At 41.2% G+C, this 16,711-nt stretch overlaps 1 long non-coding RNA gene and 2 pseudogenes across 1 annotated transcript; 1 reads left to right on the plus strand and 2 right to left on the minus strand.

The window, feature by feature from the left end:
- Positions 1-6,345: 6,345 nt before the first annotated feature.
- Positions 6,346-7,366, minus strand: LOC145424378 (uncharacterized). The gene is made up of 2 exons (XR_013905435.1): positions 7,264-7,366; positions 6,346-6,943 (listed from the first exon to the last, which is right to left on the minus strand). It is a non-coding gene; the product is annotated as an uncharacterized LOC145424378 (long non-coding RNA).
- Positions 7,367-14,404: 7,038 nt separating this feature from the next.
- On the plus strand, positions 14,405-14,523 carry LOC145424596 (5S ribosomal RNA; annotated as a pseudogene).
- An 847-nt stretch (positions 14,524-15,370) lies between these two features.
- On the minus strand, positions 15,371-15,489 carry LOC145424595 (5S ribosomal RNA; annotated as a pseudogene).
- Positions 15,490-16,711: the final 1,222 nt, after the last annotated feature.

Genomic DNA, 16,711 nt, shown 5'->3' on the forward strand with positions numbered 1-16,711 from the left:
GTTTCTGTGCAGAATGTAAGATCATATTACTTAAAACTACAAGGTGTCTCGAGATGGAAATGTTTGCACTGAAGCAGTTTATTTTTGTTCTACATTTTCAAAATCTAATGGTTAATTAATAAATTCCTACTCGGTGTTTTTGCATTTATTTGTCAGTTTTGTCCTTTTTAGGTGTAATTTTGATGTATTTGGACTTTATTTGAGAGTTTGTTTCAGTTTCTATATTTGTCATCTGTTTTGGGTTCAGCTATTCATTTTCACAATTAAAGAGTTTCGTTCATTTGAATAAAATATATTTATTTTTTGATTTTGAGAACCTGTTTATATATATGGCCTACATTCTTCCCTGCAGCTTCCTGAGCAGCGGCGACCTCTGCAGCTTGTAAAGAGAAGTGAAAAAACAGGCCTAGCACAATTTCACTTGTGTAGGCAGGCGTATTCAGGGTGGGACATATACCATAGTTTACCTTAACAAATGTAACTTTTAGATGATGCAGACCCCTGTCACTGTAACACTGATGCACATCTCTGTAAAAGAATTCACCTCTGAATATTGAAGTTGCAGTTAATAACTTTACTAGTTTGCTGTATCATATCACAATAGAAAGAATCTCAAGAACTGTAATGTTTGTCATCTATAATGACTGTCAAATAAAGTCTATCAGAATCAAGGTGACAGTTTCTTTTCCATTTGTTGTGACTGTGTGTCAGTCATACTGACCTAAAAATAGATCAGCAACAAAACATTTCTAAACCACTGACACTGGATTGACTGGAAGACACAGCAGGTGCTCTGATTTGACCTTTTTGTAGTCAAGTAACACGAATCATGTAGGAATCTGACTTTGATTTTCACCTTTTGGCCGTAATAAACTGTAGAAAAATAAACATTAGATTATCATAGTTTTGTAAATTTAGGGTCTGTGTGATATTACATTGACCAACAGAGGGAGACAGATCACAGTCTGAGCTCATCCAAACACCACAAGGCAGGAAAGATTTTGTTGACGTCATACATCTGTTTGGAATATCAGCAGCATACCATGTAAGTAAATAATGAAAGGTAAATGCAAAAGTAAAAAAAAATAGATTTAGATTTTAATGGTGTTTGGCTGTACCAACATGCCTTTTCCTTTTAAGGGGAGTCCAGTCATCCTTTCATTACTATATATAAAGTAATGGAAAGAAAACCCCAGACCCTGCTCTCCTGTACAGGCTGGAAGGACAAGGAAGGACATCCAGGACATGGTGCTGCCAGGGGAATCACTCAAGGTCAGAGCAAATGTTATTTATTTTTTCAAGGATCGTGCACACAGTAAGTTAACCTCACAGTAGTAAAAGATGGCTTGTCCCAGATTTAAAGATTAGTTAATTTCCGCCTGCAAGTCCTTGGCAGAGAAAAATGCTATTGAAATACAGTTGAAATCTGGGACAGACACCCTCTTTTTCCTTGATATATTAGGGAGTTGAGTTGTAGGTTTGAAAGTGTTTTTTTGTAATTTACACTGAACAAAAATATAAACGCAACACCTTTGTTACTGCTCCCATTCCCCATGGGATGGACGTAGAGACCTAAAATTCATTCCAGATACACAATATAACCATCCCTCCCAAACAGTGGTCACAAATCAGTCCAAATGTGTGGTAGTGGGCACATCTGCTATATTGAGATAATCCATCCCACCTCACAGGTGTGCCACATCAGGATGCTGATCTGACATCATGAGTAGTGCACAGGTGTACCTCAGACTGCCCACAACAAAAGGCCACCCTGGAATGTGCAGTTTTGTCTCACAGCAAAATGCCACAGATGCCACAAGCAATGAGGGAGCGTGCAATTGGCATGCTGACAGCAGGAATGTCAACCAGATCTGTCGCCCGTGCATTGAATGTTCATTTCTCAACCATAAGCCGTCTCCACAGGCGTTTCAGAGAATATGGCAGCACATCCAACCGGCCTCACAACCGCAGACCTCGTGTAACCACACCAGCCCAGGACCTCCACATCCAGCAGGTTCACCTCCAAGATCGTCTGAGACCAGCCACCCAGACAGCTGCTGGAACAATTGGTTTGCACAACCAAACAATTTCTGCACAAACTGTCAGAAACCGTCTCAGGGACGCTCAACTGCATGCCCGTCGTCCTCATCGGGGTCTTGACCTGACTCCAGCTCGTCGCCGTAACAGACTTGTGTGGGCAAATGCTCACATTCGATGGCGTCTGGCACGTTGGAGAGGTGTGCGCTTCACGGATGAATCATGGTTCACATTGTTCAGGGCAGATGGCAGCTGAGAATGTCCCAGTTCTTGCATGGCCAGCATACTCACCGGACATGTCACCCATTGAACATGTTCGGGATGTGCTTGACCGGCGTATACGACAGCGTGTACCAGTTCCCACGAATATCCAACAACCTCGCACAGCCATTGAAGTGGAGTGGACCAACATTCCACAGGCCACAATTGACAATCTGATAGACTCCATGCGACGATGTGTTGCACTGCATGAGGCAAATGGTGGTCACACCAGATACTGACCGGTTCTGGGTCCCCAGACCCCCAATAGCGCAAAAAACCTGCCTTTTGTTGTGGGCAGTCTGAGGTACACCTGTGCACTACTCATGATGTCAGATCAGCATCCTGATGTGGCACACCTGTGAGGTGGGATGGATTATCTCAATATAGCAGATGTGCCCACTACCACACATTTGGACTGATTTGTGACCACTGTTTGGGAGGGATGGTTATATTGTGTATCTGGAATGAATTTTAGGTCTCTACGTCCATCCCATGGGGAATGGGAGCAAAAACAAAAGTGTTGCGTTTATATTTTTGTTCAGTGTAGTTAGTTTAATGGGATTTTGTTTAGACTGGGGCCATTTTGTTTATGTTAGCTTTGGCTCTCCTTGAAGTTAATGTACGCTTTCAGTAAAACAGCTTTGCATTTAACCAGTTCAAACTAACTAAACTGTCTGTCACAGTTTACTAACCTGGTTAGTAATGGTGAAAAGCTGCCTGGAAAAGTCAGCTAGCAGGTTGTTAATGCATCAAGTCTAAAAACAGCACATTAATACATTTAGATCCCGAAGGCTGCTCCAAAAACGATCAGATTGTATTTTAAATTTTTGTTCAGTTCAAATCATCTTGGTTTTTCTCAAAGAAATCTACTACATCATGTATATTATTTTTATGTCATGTGTAATTTCCATTGCAGGAAATTAATTTCCTAATTAATAAATTTTAATCAGAGTTAAATTAAGAAGGGACAGCAGTAAAAACTCCAAAGCAGCGATGTCATCAATACACTGCACTTCCAATTGTAGAACGATTGCACTGGGTTCTTGGGAAGTCTGGACTGCTGTGTGAACTTATGAAGTCTGGACTAGCGAGAACTTGCGTACATGAGTATTTAGAAACGGCCTAACAGTCTGCAGTCTATGAACTCACCTCGTGTAATGCCAGCTAACAATGTAAGCTCCTTAATTAACAGTAACAAAAATCACACAGCATAGTACATTGAAGGTACTGACTTTTCATCCCATCCCATTTTTCTTATGAAGTGGTGTTGTAAATGCATTCCTGCCCGTGCACTGCTGGCTCTGGGTCCATTGTGTAACTGACCTCACCCCCATTAACAGGACGCTTACATTACAGCCTCTTTTTGCATGTTTTGTTTGGGTTTCCAGAAATCAGAATCAGAGAAACTCTATTCATCCCAGATGGAAATTGAGTAAATAAAAAACTATAATTAAAAAAAGGGCTCCAGGTTGTACTCAAACCCGGGCTGGCAGCTAAACCTGCACCCAACGGTGCCAAATCATCAAAATTGGATAAGGATAGAGAGGGGATAGCATAATATTTGAAACTTGAAATGACTGCCGTGAAATCTATTTATTTCAACAGAGTAACTGTATTGTGATTACCACTTATTTAAACAGTAACTGTAACAGAATACAGTCATATTTTGTATTGTAAATACAAAACGCCGGTACATGTATTCCGTTACTCCCCAGTGAAGGTCAAAATTTGACAGCTTTCATGCTTTGTGCAAAAATGAACATTGCTGCGATTTCTTTTTTCCAGTGGAAATTTAGTGAGGTTTATTTTTTTTGTGTTTCATGAGGATAAATATGCACTCCAGAACTGTTCGTAGGTGTGCCTGCAATAAGAATAGTCATGCATGCTGTTTTGCTATTGAAATTCTGTTGTCACTCCCTTTTAATACAGATAGAGTTGTGGTCAGAAGTTTACATACACTTACTATAGGCATTTACCAAATATTGGTGGAGGTGCATGTATATACAGTGGGGCAAAAAAGTATTTAGTCAGCCACCGATTGTGCAAGTTCCCCCACTTAAAATGATGACAGAGGTCAGTAATTTGCACCAGAGGTACACTTCAACTGTGAGAGACAGAATGTGAAAAAAAAAATCCATGAATCCACATGGTAGGATTTGTAAAGAATTTATTGGTAAATCAGGGTGGAAAATAAGTATTTGGTCACCTCAAACAAGGAAAATCTCTGGCTCTCACAGACCTGTAACGTCTTCTGTAAGAAGCTTTTCTGTCCCCCACTCGTTACCTGTATGAATGGCACCTGTTTGAACTCATCATCTGTATAAAAGACACCTGTCCACAGCCTCAAACAGTCAGACTCCAAACGCCGCCATGGCCAAGACCAAAGAGCTTTCGAAGGACACCAGGAAAAGTATTGTAGACCTGCACCAGACTGGGAAGAGTGAATCTACAATAGGCAAGCAGCTTGGTGTGAAAAAATCAACTGTGGGAGCAATCATCAGAAAATGGAAGACATACAAGACCACTGATAATCTCCCGCGATCTGGGGCTCCACGCAAGATCTCATCCCGTGGGGTCAAAATGATCATGAGAACGGTGAGCAAAGATCCCAGAACCACACGGGGGGACCTGGTGAATGACCTGCAGAGAGCTGGGACCAAAGTAACAAAGGTCACCATCAGTAACACACTACAACGGCAGGGAATCAAATCCCGCAGTGCCAGACGTGTTCCGCTGCTGAAGCCAGTGCATGTCCAGGCCCGTCTGAAGTTTGCCAGAGAGCACATGGATGATACAGCAGAGGATTGGGAGAATGTCATGTGGTCAGATGAAACCAAAGTAGAACTTTTTGGTATAAACTCAACTCGTCGTGTTTGGAGGAAGAAGAATACCGAGTTGCATCCCAAGAACACCATACCTACTGTGAAGCATGGGGGTGGAAACATCATGCTATGGGGCTGTTTTTCTGCCAAGGGGACAGGACGACTGATCCGTGTTAAGGACAGAATGAATGGGGCCATGTATCGTGAGATTTTGAGCCAAAACCTCCTTCCATCAGTGAGAACTTTGAAGATGAAACGAGGCTGGGTCTTCCAACATGACAATGATCCAAAACACACCGCCCGGGCAACAAAGGAGTGGCTCCGTAAGAAGCATTTGAAAGTCCTGGAGTGGCCTAGCCAGTCTCCAGACCTCAACCCCATAGAAAATCTGTGGCGGGAGTTGAAAGTCCGTGTTGCTCGGCGACAGCCCCAAAACATCACTGCTCTCGAGAAGATCTGCATGGAGGAATGGGCTAAAATACCAGCTACTGTGTGTGCAAACCTGGTAAAGACCTATAGTAAACGTTTGACCTCTGTTATTGCCAACAAAGGTTATGTTACAAAGTATTGAGTTGTATTTTTGTTATTGACCAAATACTTATTTTCCACCCTGATTTACCAATAAATTCTTTACAAATCCTACCATGTGGATTAATGGATTTTTTTTTTCACATTCTGTCTCTCACAGTTGAAGTGTACCTCTGGTGCAAATTACTGACCTCTGTCATCATTTTAAGTGGGGGAACTTGCACAATCGGTGGCTGACTAAATACTTTTTTGCCCCACTGTATTTGAGGCTGTATGTAGACTTTTGAACCTGTGTGGATGAGTCCAAAATAAATTCCAACTTGTCCCCCCAAGTCTTGCTTTCTTAAAGTCATTAAAGGTGTATGCTGCACAATCATTCCACCCTGGAAAAAGAATCGTTCCAAGAAATCATCAAAAGCCCAAAATTACCATGACATTCATGCCCATGACGAGAGGATAAAAACTTCTAACCAGAACTGTACATGTCAGTGAACTGCAGCATTGGAGAATTCTGGTAAGTTAATCTCAACATTTCTGAAATTCTTCAATATAAAATTAAAAGCTCCCCAAAATAGCACAGACAAGAGGGACAGAGCATTTTTTTCTTTAGATTTTAACATCATATAAGAATTTGTGAACCCTGAGATTGAGAAATAAAGAGACAATTTTTCTGCAACAAATCCTCTGCAGCATTAAATTGGATGAAAGAAGTTTATTCTGGTTTCTTACATGTGATCAACTCAAATCCTTACAATTCCTCTTCATGTTTGTCAGAAGACAGTCACAGGATTATCAACACATTTTAAGAAATTCTTTGAACAAGTAGTTAAGACAACACAACAGTTTCAAACTGGAATCAACTGCTGATTCTTCTCCTGAGCGCTACCAGCCTCAAGGTGTACAGGTAGAAATTTATCCTTGGAATTGTCTTTTTCACATAGTATCCTCTTCTCCTTATTAGGTTTTTCTTGTGTGTATGAACAAGGTTCCATTATATCTTTTGTCACACAGTCAAACCAATTATATGATAAGTTAACATATTGCTTTTTAGATACAGCTGTACAAATGACCTGAATTATTTTCTCGTCACGTTCGTCGATGAAAGTATTTTTTCCCTTGCACTTTCCTGGAGTTTCCAGTGCATTGACATCTTTCATCAAAGTGTTACAATCGTTTTTACCATTTGCCTTCACAAGCGTGTGTTTCACTATGAATTTGTCATATTTTACTGCACATAACACAGCAGTGGAGAGCAGCAGCAGCAGTAAACAGGTGCACTGAACCATCATGATTCCCTGGTGAAGAAAAGCAGCAAAAACATTTACATTAGTCTGTTTCATTTTAGTTTTAGTGGAGCAGTTGACAGTAGTTTATTTGATTTTACTTAATTCAATAATCATTAAAAACATGCAGCACATTGCTCTGAAAAATCTACTTTGTGGATCTTTGTCAACCAACAAGATTTTAAACAGAACAATACGTGACTTTTAAATACTTTTATATTCAAATATTATTTGTATTTGGTTAATGCTCTGTAATTACTCTGAATAAACATCCTGCTCTGGCTTTCATAGCTTTCCAAGTAATCCGAACTTTTCCACGTTAGGACACCTACCTTAATCTTTTGATTGACTGATGAGTGGTGGGTTAACTGGCAGTCAGTCGTCTGAAACACCAGTAGACGAAGATGTCTTCAGGAAGAGAAATTCTCTGAAGCTGGTAAATGGATACTGTGGATTCATTATATAGTGTCTGCATGAAAGGTCATCATCTGATAGCCTCTACATTTTGCATGAAAAATAAAGTTTATCTCAACAGAAATCATTAGAGGCAGCCCTGCATGTATGATATGTAGGTTATACAAAATTTGCCTACTCACATAATCTAGATCGGGATAGCATGGGACTAAGTCCATATCTGGACAGTGGAAGTCAGTTATATTCACAGACAGCTCTGCATTTAATGTACGAAGCTAATTTATTTGATACAAAAGGCAACTGAGCTATAACATTATGAATTACTCTTGCGATCCCAGTATATCTGTATTGTCCTGTCATTGTTTTAAACCTTTACGCATTTAGGGGATATTATTTAATCATTATGTACATTTTGGTGCTTGAATTTAATACAGTAACAGAAAACTGAATCCTATATTGGCCATGTGATCTGATATTCATTTGACAAAAATGTCAAAACATATAATTTGCTAAAGCAAACTAACTCATAAATGTCATGTGATCCAGGAATTTAAAGCATTTTTCTTTTATAGTCAGATCACATGGAGGTACAGTACAAAAGTTATGCTGTTCCTTACTCAGTGAACTGTTATGTAAATTAGACCTCACAAAACGGGCTAACTGCAACATCTTTGTTCATACACAAATTTCTCCACAGTACTTTTCTTTATTCAAATCAGAAGCAGACATCCGTATTATTAGCATATTCTGAGAACCATTTCCCTGTTGTAATCTCATATTAAACTTTAGCTCTATGTTGTAGTGGGAGCTCTGTGTCTTTTGCTGAAGTGTTTAGCAAGAATACAGCTCAACCATATCCAGGTGGGATTTAAAAAAGTTTATTTCAACAGAAACCAATAGAGGGTGTAAACTTTCTGTAAACTATATCACACTTCTTCACCTTGAAGTTGCACAGTTGCTTATACCCTGCAGAAATCTGTTTCGATGTCAGCAAAAGACAGCACACACACTGGACCTGGAGGATACTTTTACCTGGAGAAAGCAAAAACACAATTTTTAACAGGTGATATTTGATCCTATCTCCATATATATAATAAGTTATCTCCAGTTATTTTTCACAACTTAAGACTTGTAGAGCTCGGTTTAACAGCTGTATAATGACCAGTGTTGTTTAAGTTAGTTGAAAAAAGTAATTAGTTACTTATTACTAATTACTTCTCCAAAAAAGTAATCCCGTTACATCACTGATCACTTATTCTCAAAAGTAATTAGTTACTTATTACTTAGTTTCTATTTAAAAACATGATACACAACCTGAACACTTAAAGCAATAGATCTTTCAGCCCAATTTTTTTCTGCAATATCCATCATATAAAATTGAATTAAATGAAAAAGTCTCTTTTTAAAAATTGTTATGTTAGTTTTAATCTTTTAACTTTATGCACATTGCATTAAGCATAAATGAAATTACATGCAGCAGTCTTTGACTTGAAGATATTTGTTTAACATTTAAACCTATTTTCTGCATATTCCAGCATTTTTTTTTATACTCGCTCTTTCAGATAGATGCAAGTAAAACACAGCAAAAAATAAATAAAATCAAAGACTCGGTGGCACTGTCACTGTAAGTTCTGTCGCTCTTAAATCTATTTTCACCTGTTTAGGCAGGAGTGGCGCCAGTGGAGGTTTACCCGGTGCTGCAGCAGTCATGTCAGTGGAAAGATCCAGGGGTTTCTCTTTGAATTTCACATTACCGTGGCAGTGTGCTAGGTGCTTGCTCAGATTTGAAGTTTCATTTTTTGCCATGGAAAGAAGTTTTGAGTGTACAGCGGATGCTGTTTTTTTATGGAATAAAACTTGAAGTAATATACTTCCATGCTTTTAACGCTACATGGTCATACTCTCTCCCGCACTCCATATTATCCATTGTTGATCTGTTGCTGCCACGGGCATCGCACGTGTTTATGTCATTATCATGAGACACACTCAAAAACAAAATTATGACAGTTTAGTAAAGCAGTAATGCAGCATGCTTACGGGAAAGTAACAGTAATTCAATTACTTTTTTGCAAAAGTAATCCCTTACATTACTCGTTGTTTGAAAAAAGTAATCGGAACACGTTACTCTGATAATAACATCTGGAATGTAGAAATGGTCTACTATAACAGTTTTTTTTCAATCAGTATCAATAACAAATATGTTACACAACCATACAGCAGAACCTGTGATGTTTCTTATTTCAGTAACCCACATCAAGTATAATGCAACAGGACCAGTGGCAGACATCATGTCTTATCCAGCCTGTTTGTAATCTGCTTTAAAGAGGGAGGAGCTGACTACCGAGGCCTGGTAAGTTCAGTCCTCATAACTCCACAGACAATTTTTAATTTTCACATTTTTCATTTTAGCATTAAAAACTCAAGTGACATCAGTTCACAGTCAGTTTTTCAGATCATTTTGAAAAACAAAAAAGCTTTCTACAACTTTTTACACATGCTATTATAGTTCCTGTTATTGACACATTTACACGTATCCAAGAGGGATTAAATGTAAATGGCCTGTATAGCGCTATTTCTAGTCCCTAAGGACCCAAAGCGCTTTACACAACCAGTCATCCACCCATTCACACACTGGTGATGGCAGCTACACTGTAGCCACAGCCACCCTGGGGCGCACTGACAGAGGCGAGGCTGCCGGACACTGGCGCCACCGGGCCCTCTGACCACCACCAGTAGGTAACGGGTGAAGTGTCTTGCCCAAGGTCACAACGACCGAGACTGTCCAAGCCGGGGCTCGAACCGGCAACCTTCCGATTACAAGGCGACCACCGAACTCTTGAGCCACGATCACAAACAACCGTCTCCTTTGATAATTTTGTGATTAGACTAGTTAGGAGGACTGATCTTGGGTGACTCTAGTGAATACACGTTTAGCTCACGAGGCATGCGTGGGTGCGAGGGTAAATTATCAGTTGTAACACTACAGACCCAAAAATGTTCATAGTTCAGACACTGAAACTAAAGATGTAGATGTAGATGGAGTATTAACAGGAAAACTGAGTCAAATGTGAAACATGGTGACTTTAAGAGTTTATGATTTCTCCACTAATATTAAAGAACTACTGTTGGGGTTCTGGGGGTGCTCTGCCTCTGGGCGGGGGCTCTGGCTGAGCCTTGGGGGCTTGGTTTCTGGTTGGTGTATCGCCGGGTTTTGGGTGGGTGCATGCACAGCCTTGGCACAGGGGTCTCTGGTGCATCGGCAGAACTAGGGGCCTCTTCAGCTGGTGGGGAGGTTTTTACATCCTTGCAGGGGTCTCTGCTCTCTAGGAGTTCACTCTGCAGGTGGGGGAGAGATATAGGAGAGTTGGAGAGTGACTCAGTTTACTCTGGACTGGGCAGAAGATTAAGCCAATCAGGACATCAAATTCACATTTCCAATCACCTTCAGAGAACTTAATATGCTGAAAGAAGAACATTTCAGCTTGGTGGGATTTGTTAATCATTTCTTCACTGAAACCAAAAAAGCAGGAATCTGCAGATTTGAAGACTTTAAGGTTATATTAATCTTTGATGGCCTGGATGAGTGTCAGCTTCCTCTGGACTTCCACAATACTGAGATCTTAACTGACCCTAGAAAGTCCACCTCAGTAGATGTGCTGCAGACGAACCTCAACAGGGGGAACTTACTTCCCTCTGCTCGCCTCTGGATAACCACACGACCTGCAGCAGCCAATGAGATACCTCAGTTGAATTCTGAGAAGTCAGGAACATTAATTATTGCCCTCGACAACCAGATATCTCTAATCAAACAGCATCTTGGTTCTCTCGGCTCATCTGTTCACCTGAGCCTCAGGTACCTTTGGTGTGATGTTTGATTCTGCCATGTCCCTAGAACAACACTGTCGCCAGTTAATTAGGAACTGCATTTTTCAGCTAAGAAACATCTCCAAACTGCAAACTTTGCTGTCTAAATCTGAGTTAGAAATGGTTATTCATGCTTTTATTTCATCTCGCTTAGATTATTATAACAGCCTTTTTCTTTGTTTGAGCAAAAGGAATCTTGACCGTCTCCAGTTAGTCCAGAATGCTGCTGCAAGGCTTTTAACTTAGACACGAAAAAGAGAGCACATTACACCAGTGTTACGTTCATCACTGGCTAGAATTCATTTTAAAATCTTGTTAATGACTTTTAAAGCTTTGAATTGTGATGCCCCTGCATACATTTCTGATCTTTTAGAACCCCACGCTCCCTCTCGCAGCCTGAGATCTTCTAATCAAAGGCTGTTGGTAGTCCCTCAAACATATTTTAAAACCAGAGGTGATAGATCTTTTAGAGCTGTGTTCATCCAATCTGTTGTTGGATGAACACAATTTAATCATGGCACCTTTTTCCACGTGATTTAACCAAGTACAATAAACCATTTTTGACCATGTCAAACCAACACAGTTTGTATTTGGTGGTTTAATGTAATCAGATTATGTTGGATCAACGTAGTATACTTGCATTGACTTGAAGTGATTTATTTAAGTATTTAGAGTGAAATTTGTTTTAATTAGTTCTACACAAGTTAAAAAACTTCAGGAAAGCACAATGAAATCTTGATGTTTGAACAACTACTTTGCTACTCAAGGCGATTACTGCTAGTCGTGCTTAACCTAACACACATATTTATATATATATATATATATATATATCCATCATCCTATTCATGTAGCCCCTTCCGCCAGGGTTACTTGCATAGTAGCATTCCAACAACGCCCTGTTTTCATCTCTTGCCCACCGATGCCTTCTTATTCCAGTAGCCCACTTTTCGTCAGGGTGCCCTGGTTCCTCAACACCTGACGAGGACCTTGTTGATCTGGCCGGCATGCCTTCATATTTATCTGTCTCGCTCATGTCTGCGGTAGGCTTGCTTAGCATAGGGGGTCTAGCCTTAGGACCCTTACTGGATACAGACGCCCCAGGCAAGAATCGAACTTGCGATCCTGTGTTCCAAAGGCGTGTAGTCTAAACACTACGCTATCCAGCTGCAAATGCCAAGGGCTCAGAGAAGAGCTCGAGAGGATGTGGAGGGTGAAGGTAACAGTGGTCCCCGTGGTAATCGGAGCACTAGGTGCGGTGACTCCCAAGCTAGGCGAGTGGCTCCAGCAGATCCCGGGAACAACATCGGAGATCTCTGTCCAGAAGAGCACAGTCCTGGGAACAGCTAAGATACTGCGCAGGACCCTCAAGCTCCCAGGCCTCTGGTAGAGGACCCGAGCTTGAAGGATAAAACCGCCCGCATGGGCGTGCTGGGTGTGGTGTTATATATATATATATATATATATATATATATATATATATATATATATATATATATATATATATATATATATATATATATATATATATATATACACACATACATATACATATATATACATATACACACTGAACAAAAATATAAGCGCAACACTTTTGTTTTTGCTCCCATTCCCCATGGGATGGACGTAGAGACCTAAAATTCATTCCAGATACACAATATAACCATCCCTCCCAAACAGTGGTCACAAATCAGTCCAAATGTGTGGTAGTGGGCACATCTGCTATATTGAGATAATCCATCCCACCTCACAGGTGTGCCACATCAGGATGCTGATCTGACATCATGAGTAGTGCACAGGTGTACCTCAGACTGCCCACGACAAAAGGCCACCCTGGAATGTGCAGTTTTGTCTCACAGCAAAATGCCACAGATGCCACAAGCAATGAGGGAGCGTGCAATTGGCATGCTGACAGCAGGAATGTCAACCAGATCTGTCGCCCGTGCATTGAATGTTCATTTCTCAACCATAAGCCGTCTCCACAGGCGTTTCAGAGAATATGGCAGCACATCCAACCGGCCTCACAACCGCAGACCTCGTGTAACCACACCAGCCCAGGACCTCCACATCCAGCAGGTTCACCTCCAAGATCGTCTGAGACCAGCCACCCAGACAGCTGCTGGAACAATTGGTTTGCACAACCAAACAATTTCTGCACAAACTGTCAGAAACCGTCTCAGGGACGCTCAACTGCATGCCCGTCGTCCTCATCGGGGTCTTGACCTGACTCCAGCTCGTCGCCGTAACAGACTTGTGTGGGCAAATGCTCACATTCGATGGCGTCTGGCACGTTGGAGAGGTGTGCGCTTCACGGATGAATCATGGTTCACATTGTTCAGGGCAGATGGCAGCTGAGAATGTCCCAGTTCTTGCATGGCCAGCATACTCCCCGGACATGTCACCCATTGAGCATGTTCGGGATGTGCTTGACCGGCGTTTACGACAGCGTGTACCAGTTTCCACGGATATCCAACAACCTCGCACAGCCATTGAAGTGGAGTGGACCAACATTCCACAGGCCACAATTGACAATCTGATAGACTCCATGCGACGATGTGTTGCACTGCATGAGGCAAATGGTGGTCACACCAGATACTGACCGGTTCTGGGTCCCCAGACCCCCAATAGCGCAAAAAACTGCACATTCCAGGGTGGCCTTTTGTTGTGGGCAGTCTGAGGTACACCTGTGCACTACTCATGATGTCAGATCAGCATCCTGATGTGGCACACCTGTGAGGTGGGATGGATTATCTCAATATAGCAGATGTGCCCACTACCACACATTTGGACTGATTTGTGACCACTGTTTGGGAGGGATGGTTATATTGTGTATCTGGAATGAATTTTAGGTCTCTACGTCCATCCCATGGGGAATGGGAGCAAAAACAAAAGTGTTGCGTTTATATTTTTGTTCAGTATATATATATATATATATATATATATATATATATATATATATATATATATATATATATATATATATATATATATATATATATATATATATAGAGAGAGAGAGAGAGAGAGAGAGAGAGAGAGAGAGAGAGAGAGAGAGAGAGAGAGAGAGAGAGAGAGAGAGAGAGATCCTAATTGGCCAACTGGACCAAAGATGCAAATGTGGTGGTGCCTGTCCAGGGGAGTGCCTCACCACTTGCCTTATGGTACCTTGAATAGGTTCCGCCACCCCACCTTGAATAATACGATGGAAGGATCCTAAACACGCCCGATCTCGTCTGATCTCGGAAGCTAAGCAGGGTCGGGCCTGGTCAGTACTTGGATGGGAGACCGCCTGGGAATACCAGGTGCTGTAAGCTTTTGCACTTCCACACACAAACTGCAGAGGGCGCCGCTGCTCACTCAGTGGAGGCAGCTTCAGGAAAAGCTTCATGACAACGCTCCTCATTGCATTTCGCTTTTGTGCAAAACAAAAAAACAACAACAACAAAATATTTAGGAAATACACAAACTTATTTATTCTGTAAATGTACAAAATCTCTGTGGCTAGTCCGTCTGGCCTCAGTCGAGAGGAACTTGTTAACCTTGTAGTGTGCAGCGGGCGCAGTGTCAGCCTGACACCCATGTGCAACCAGTTTGAACTCTTATTGGCTGCCGACTGCGGTCCCGAAGAGTACTGAATAAATGCGCATCAGTGTGCTACCCTGAGCAGGGAACACGATATCATGGAGTTTCTAACACGGAGCAAGGTGAAGGTGACGCTACTATGCAGGACCGCCCCTGCTCAGCTTCAGAGATCAGATGAGAACAGGCTGGTATGGCCGTAAGTGAGAGGCTTCCTCGACAACGGGGTTCATGTAGATACTGTAACCCATTTATTGGGATTTAAAAAACAATTTAGAGTGAAGCATATTGATTAGTTTCTACTTTTTTTTAATAGCTGCACATGACAGCACAGTTATAATGCATACTTAATGCTGCAATATTCACGTCATAAACAATTGTGAGTGTTTGCACAAAAACATCTACAGGTGCTCTGTGCATGTACAGTGATATTGATGTAACGCTTGAAGAATTTGACATTACTACATGAGCGGAAGAGCTCTTTGCGCAAGACTCACTAACCATCCTATTGGAAAATGAGCTTAAAGAGTGCCTCACATCCGTTTCAACATTTAAACTGTCATTTGTGTGTTGAAGTGCAAAAGCTTACAGCACCTGGTATTCCCAGGCGGTCTCCCATCCAAGTACTGACCAGGCCCAACCCAGCTTGGCTTCCGCGATCAGATGAGATCGGGCGTGTTCAGGGTGGTGTGGTGGTTTACTCATTTGTGCCAGTGGGTGGCTGTAGCTCAGGAGGAAGAGCTCGGGACCACCAGTGTGTCTGCAACTGGCCTTGTGCTGGCGCATGTTTGGATTACCTCTGGCAAACCTGATCGGGGCCACCATAGGGCCGTCATTCTTTGCAGTATGTGGGCCATGTGTAAGCACATTGTGTGGGCGGGATCGGGGCCATACCAATTTTGCTATGTGGGTAGCAACAAAAACATGAAGTGAATGTTTTCTATGTGACTATCAGTCTCTCACATTGTTATAGAGGATTTTTCCTCCAGTTTTCTTTACCACTTTGGTCAGTTCCTTGAAGTTTGTGAGCACTGGTTTATGCACAGCTCTCTTAAGGTCTCATCACAGCGTTTCAGTCAGGTTGAGGTGTGGACTGACTGGGCTATTGAAACACTTTTCTTGCAGCCATTCTGTAATAGATTTGCTGCTGTGTTTGGGATCATTGTCCTCTTGTGTGAACTGTTTTAAACAAGCTTTGGGTGTCTGCCAGATGGCTTCACATTTGACACTAGAATAATTTGCTATAGAGTGGAGCTCATGGTCGAATCAATACTGCAAAGTGTTTAAACAATTCTGACATTTAAAATTAATTACTTACCATTTGGTCAGAAGTATCAAATGGTAGACATGTACAAGTTCAGAAACAAAGTGTTACATAACACATTTAATAACACTTTTATGTAGCGTGATAACATCTAGAATTATTGCAATAATACAAGGATTTCTTCTGCTCTCAGAACAGTTTCCATTGTTCACAGCTTTGGAACGAGGTGCATCAGCACTCTGCAGCACTCATAAGGTGTTAAGTTGTGGTTATCAAGAATTCTCTGGTAAACACATCATTGTTAATCCTTGAGTATCTCACAGAGAGCACACCTCAGGGCGAGAAATAATTTAAACTGTAACTCAGCAATATGTTTTTATGCTATTTATATTATATTATTAGATTTATATTATATTATATTAATTTATTTTACCTCAGCTGTGTGAATCAAATCCAGCTGAATATTCTCAGAACATATTCCACAATGAAAGAAGAACGTTTTTAAAGTAAATGTTGCCTTTTGTGTTAATAAGTCAAAGATGAGGATTTAGAGTAACACTGACATAAACGTTTTCTGTCGCTGAAGGTCAGTTTCTGTGTTAGATTGTAAACTAGCTTCTCTTGTCTCCCTATTGCTTATCCATTATTATCTACTTGAT

Source organism: Astatotilapia calliptera, chromosome 23, assembly GCF_964374335.1.
Source record: "Astatotilapia calliptera chromosome 23, fAstCal68.1, whole genome shotgun sequence".
NCBI lineage: Eukaryota > Metazoa > Chordata > Actinopteri > Cichliformes > Cichlidae > Astatotilapia > Astatotilapia calliptera.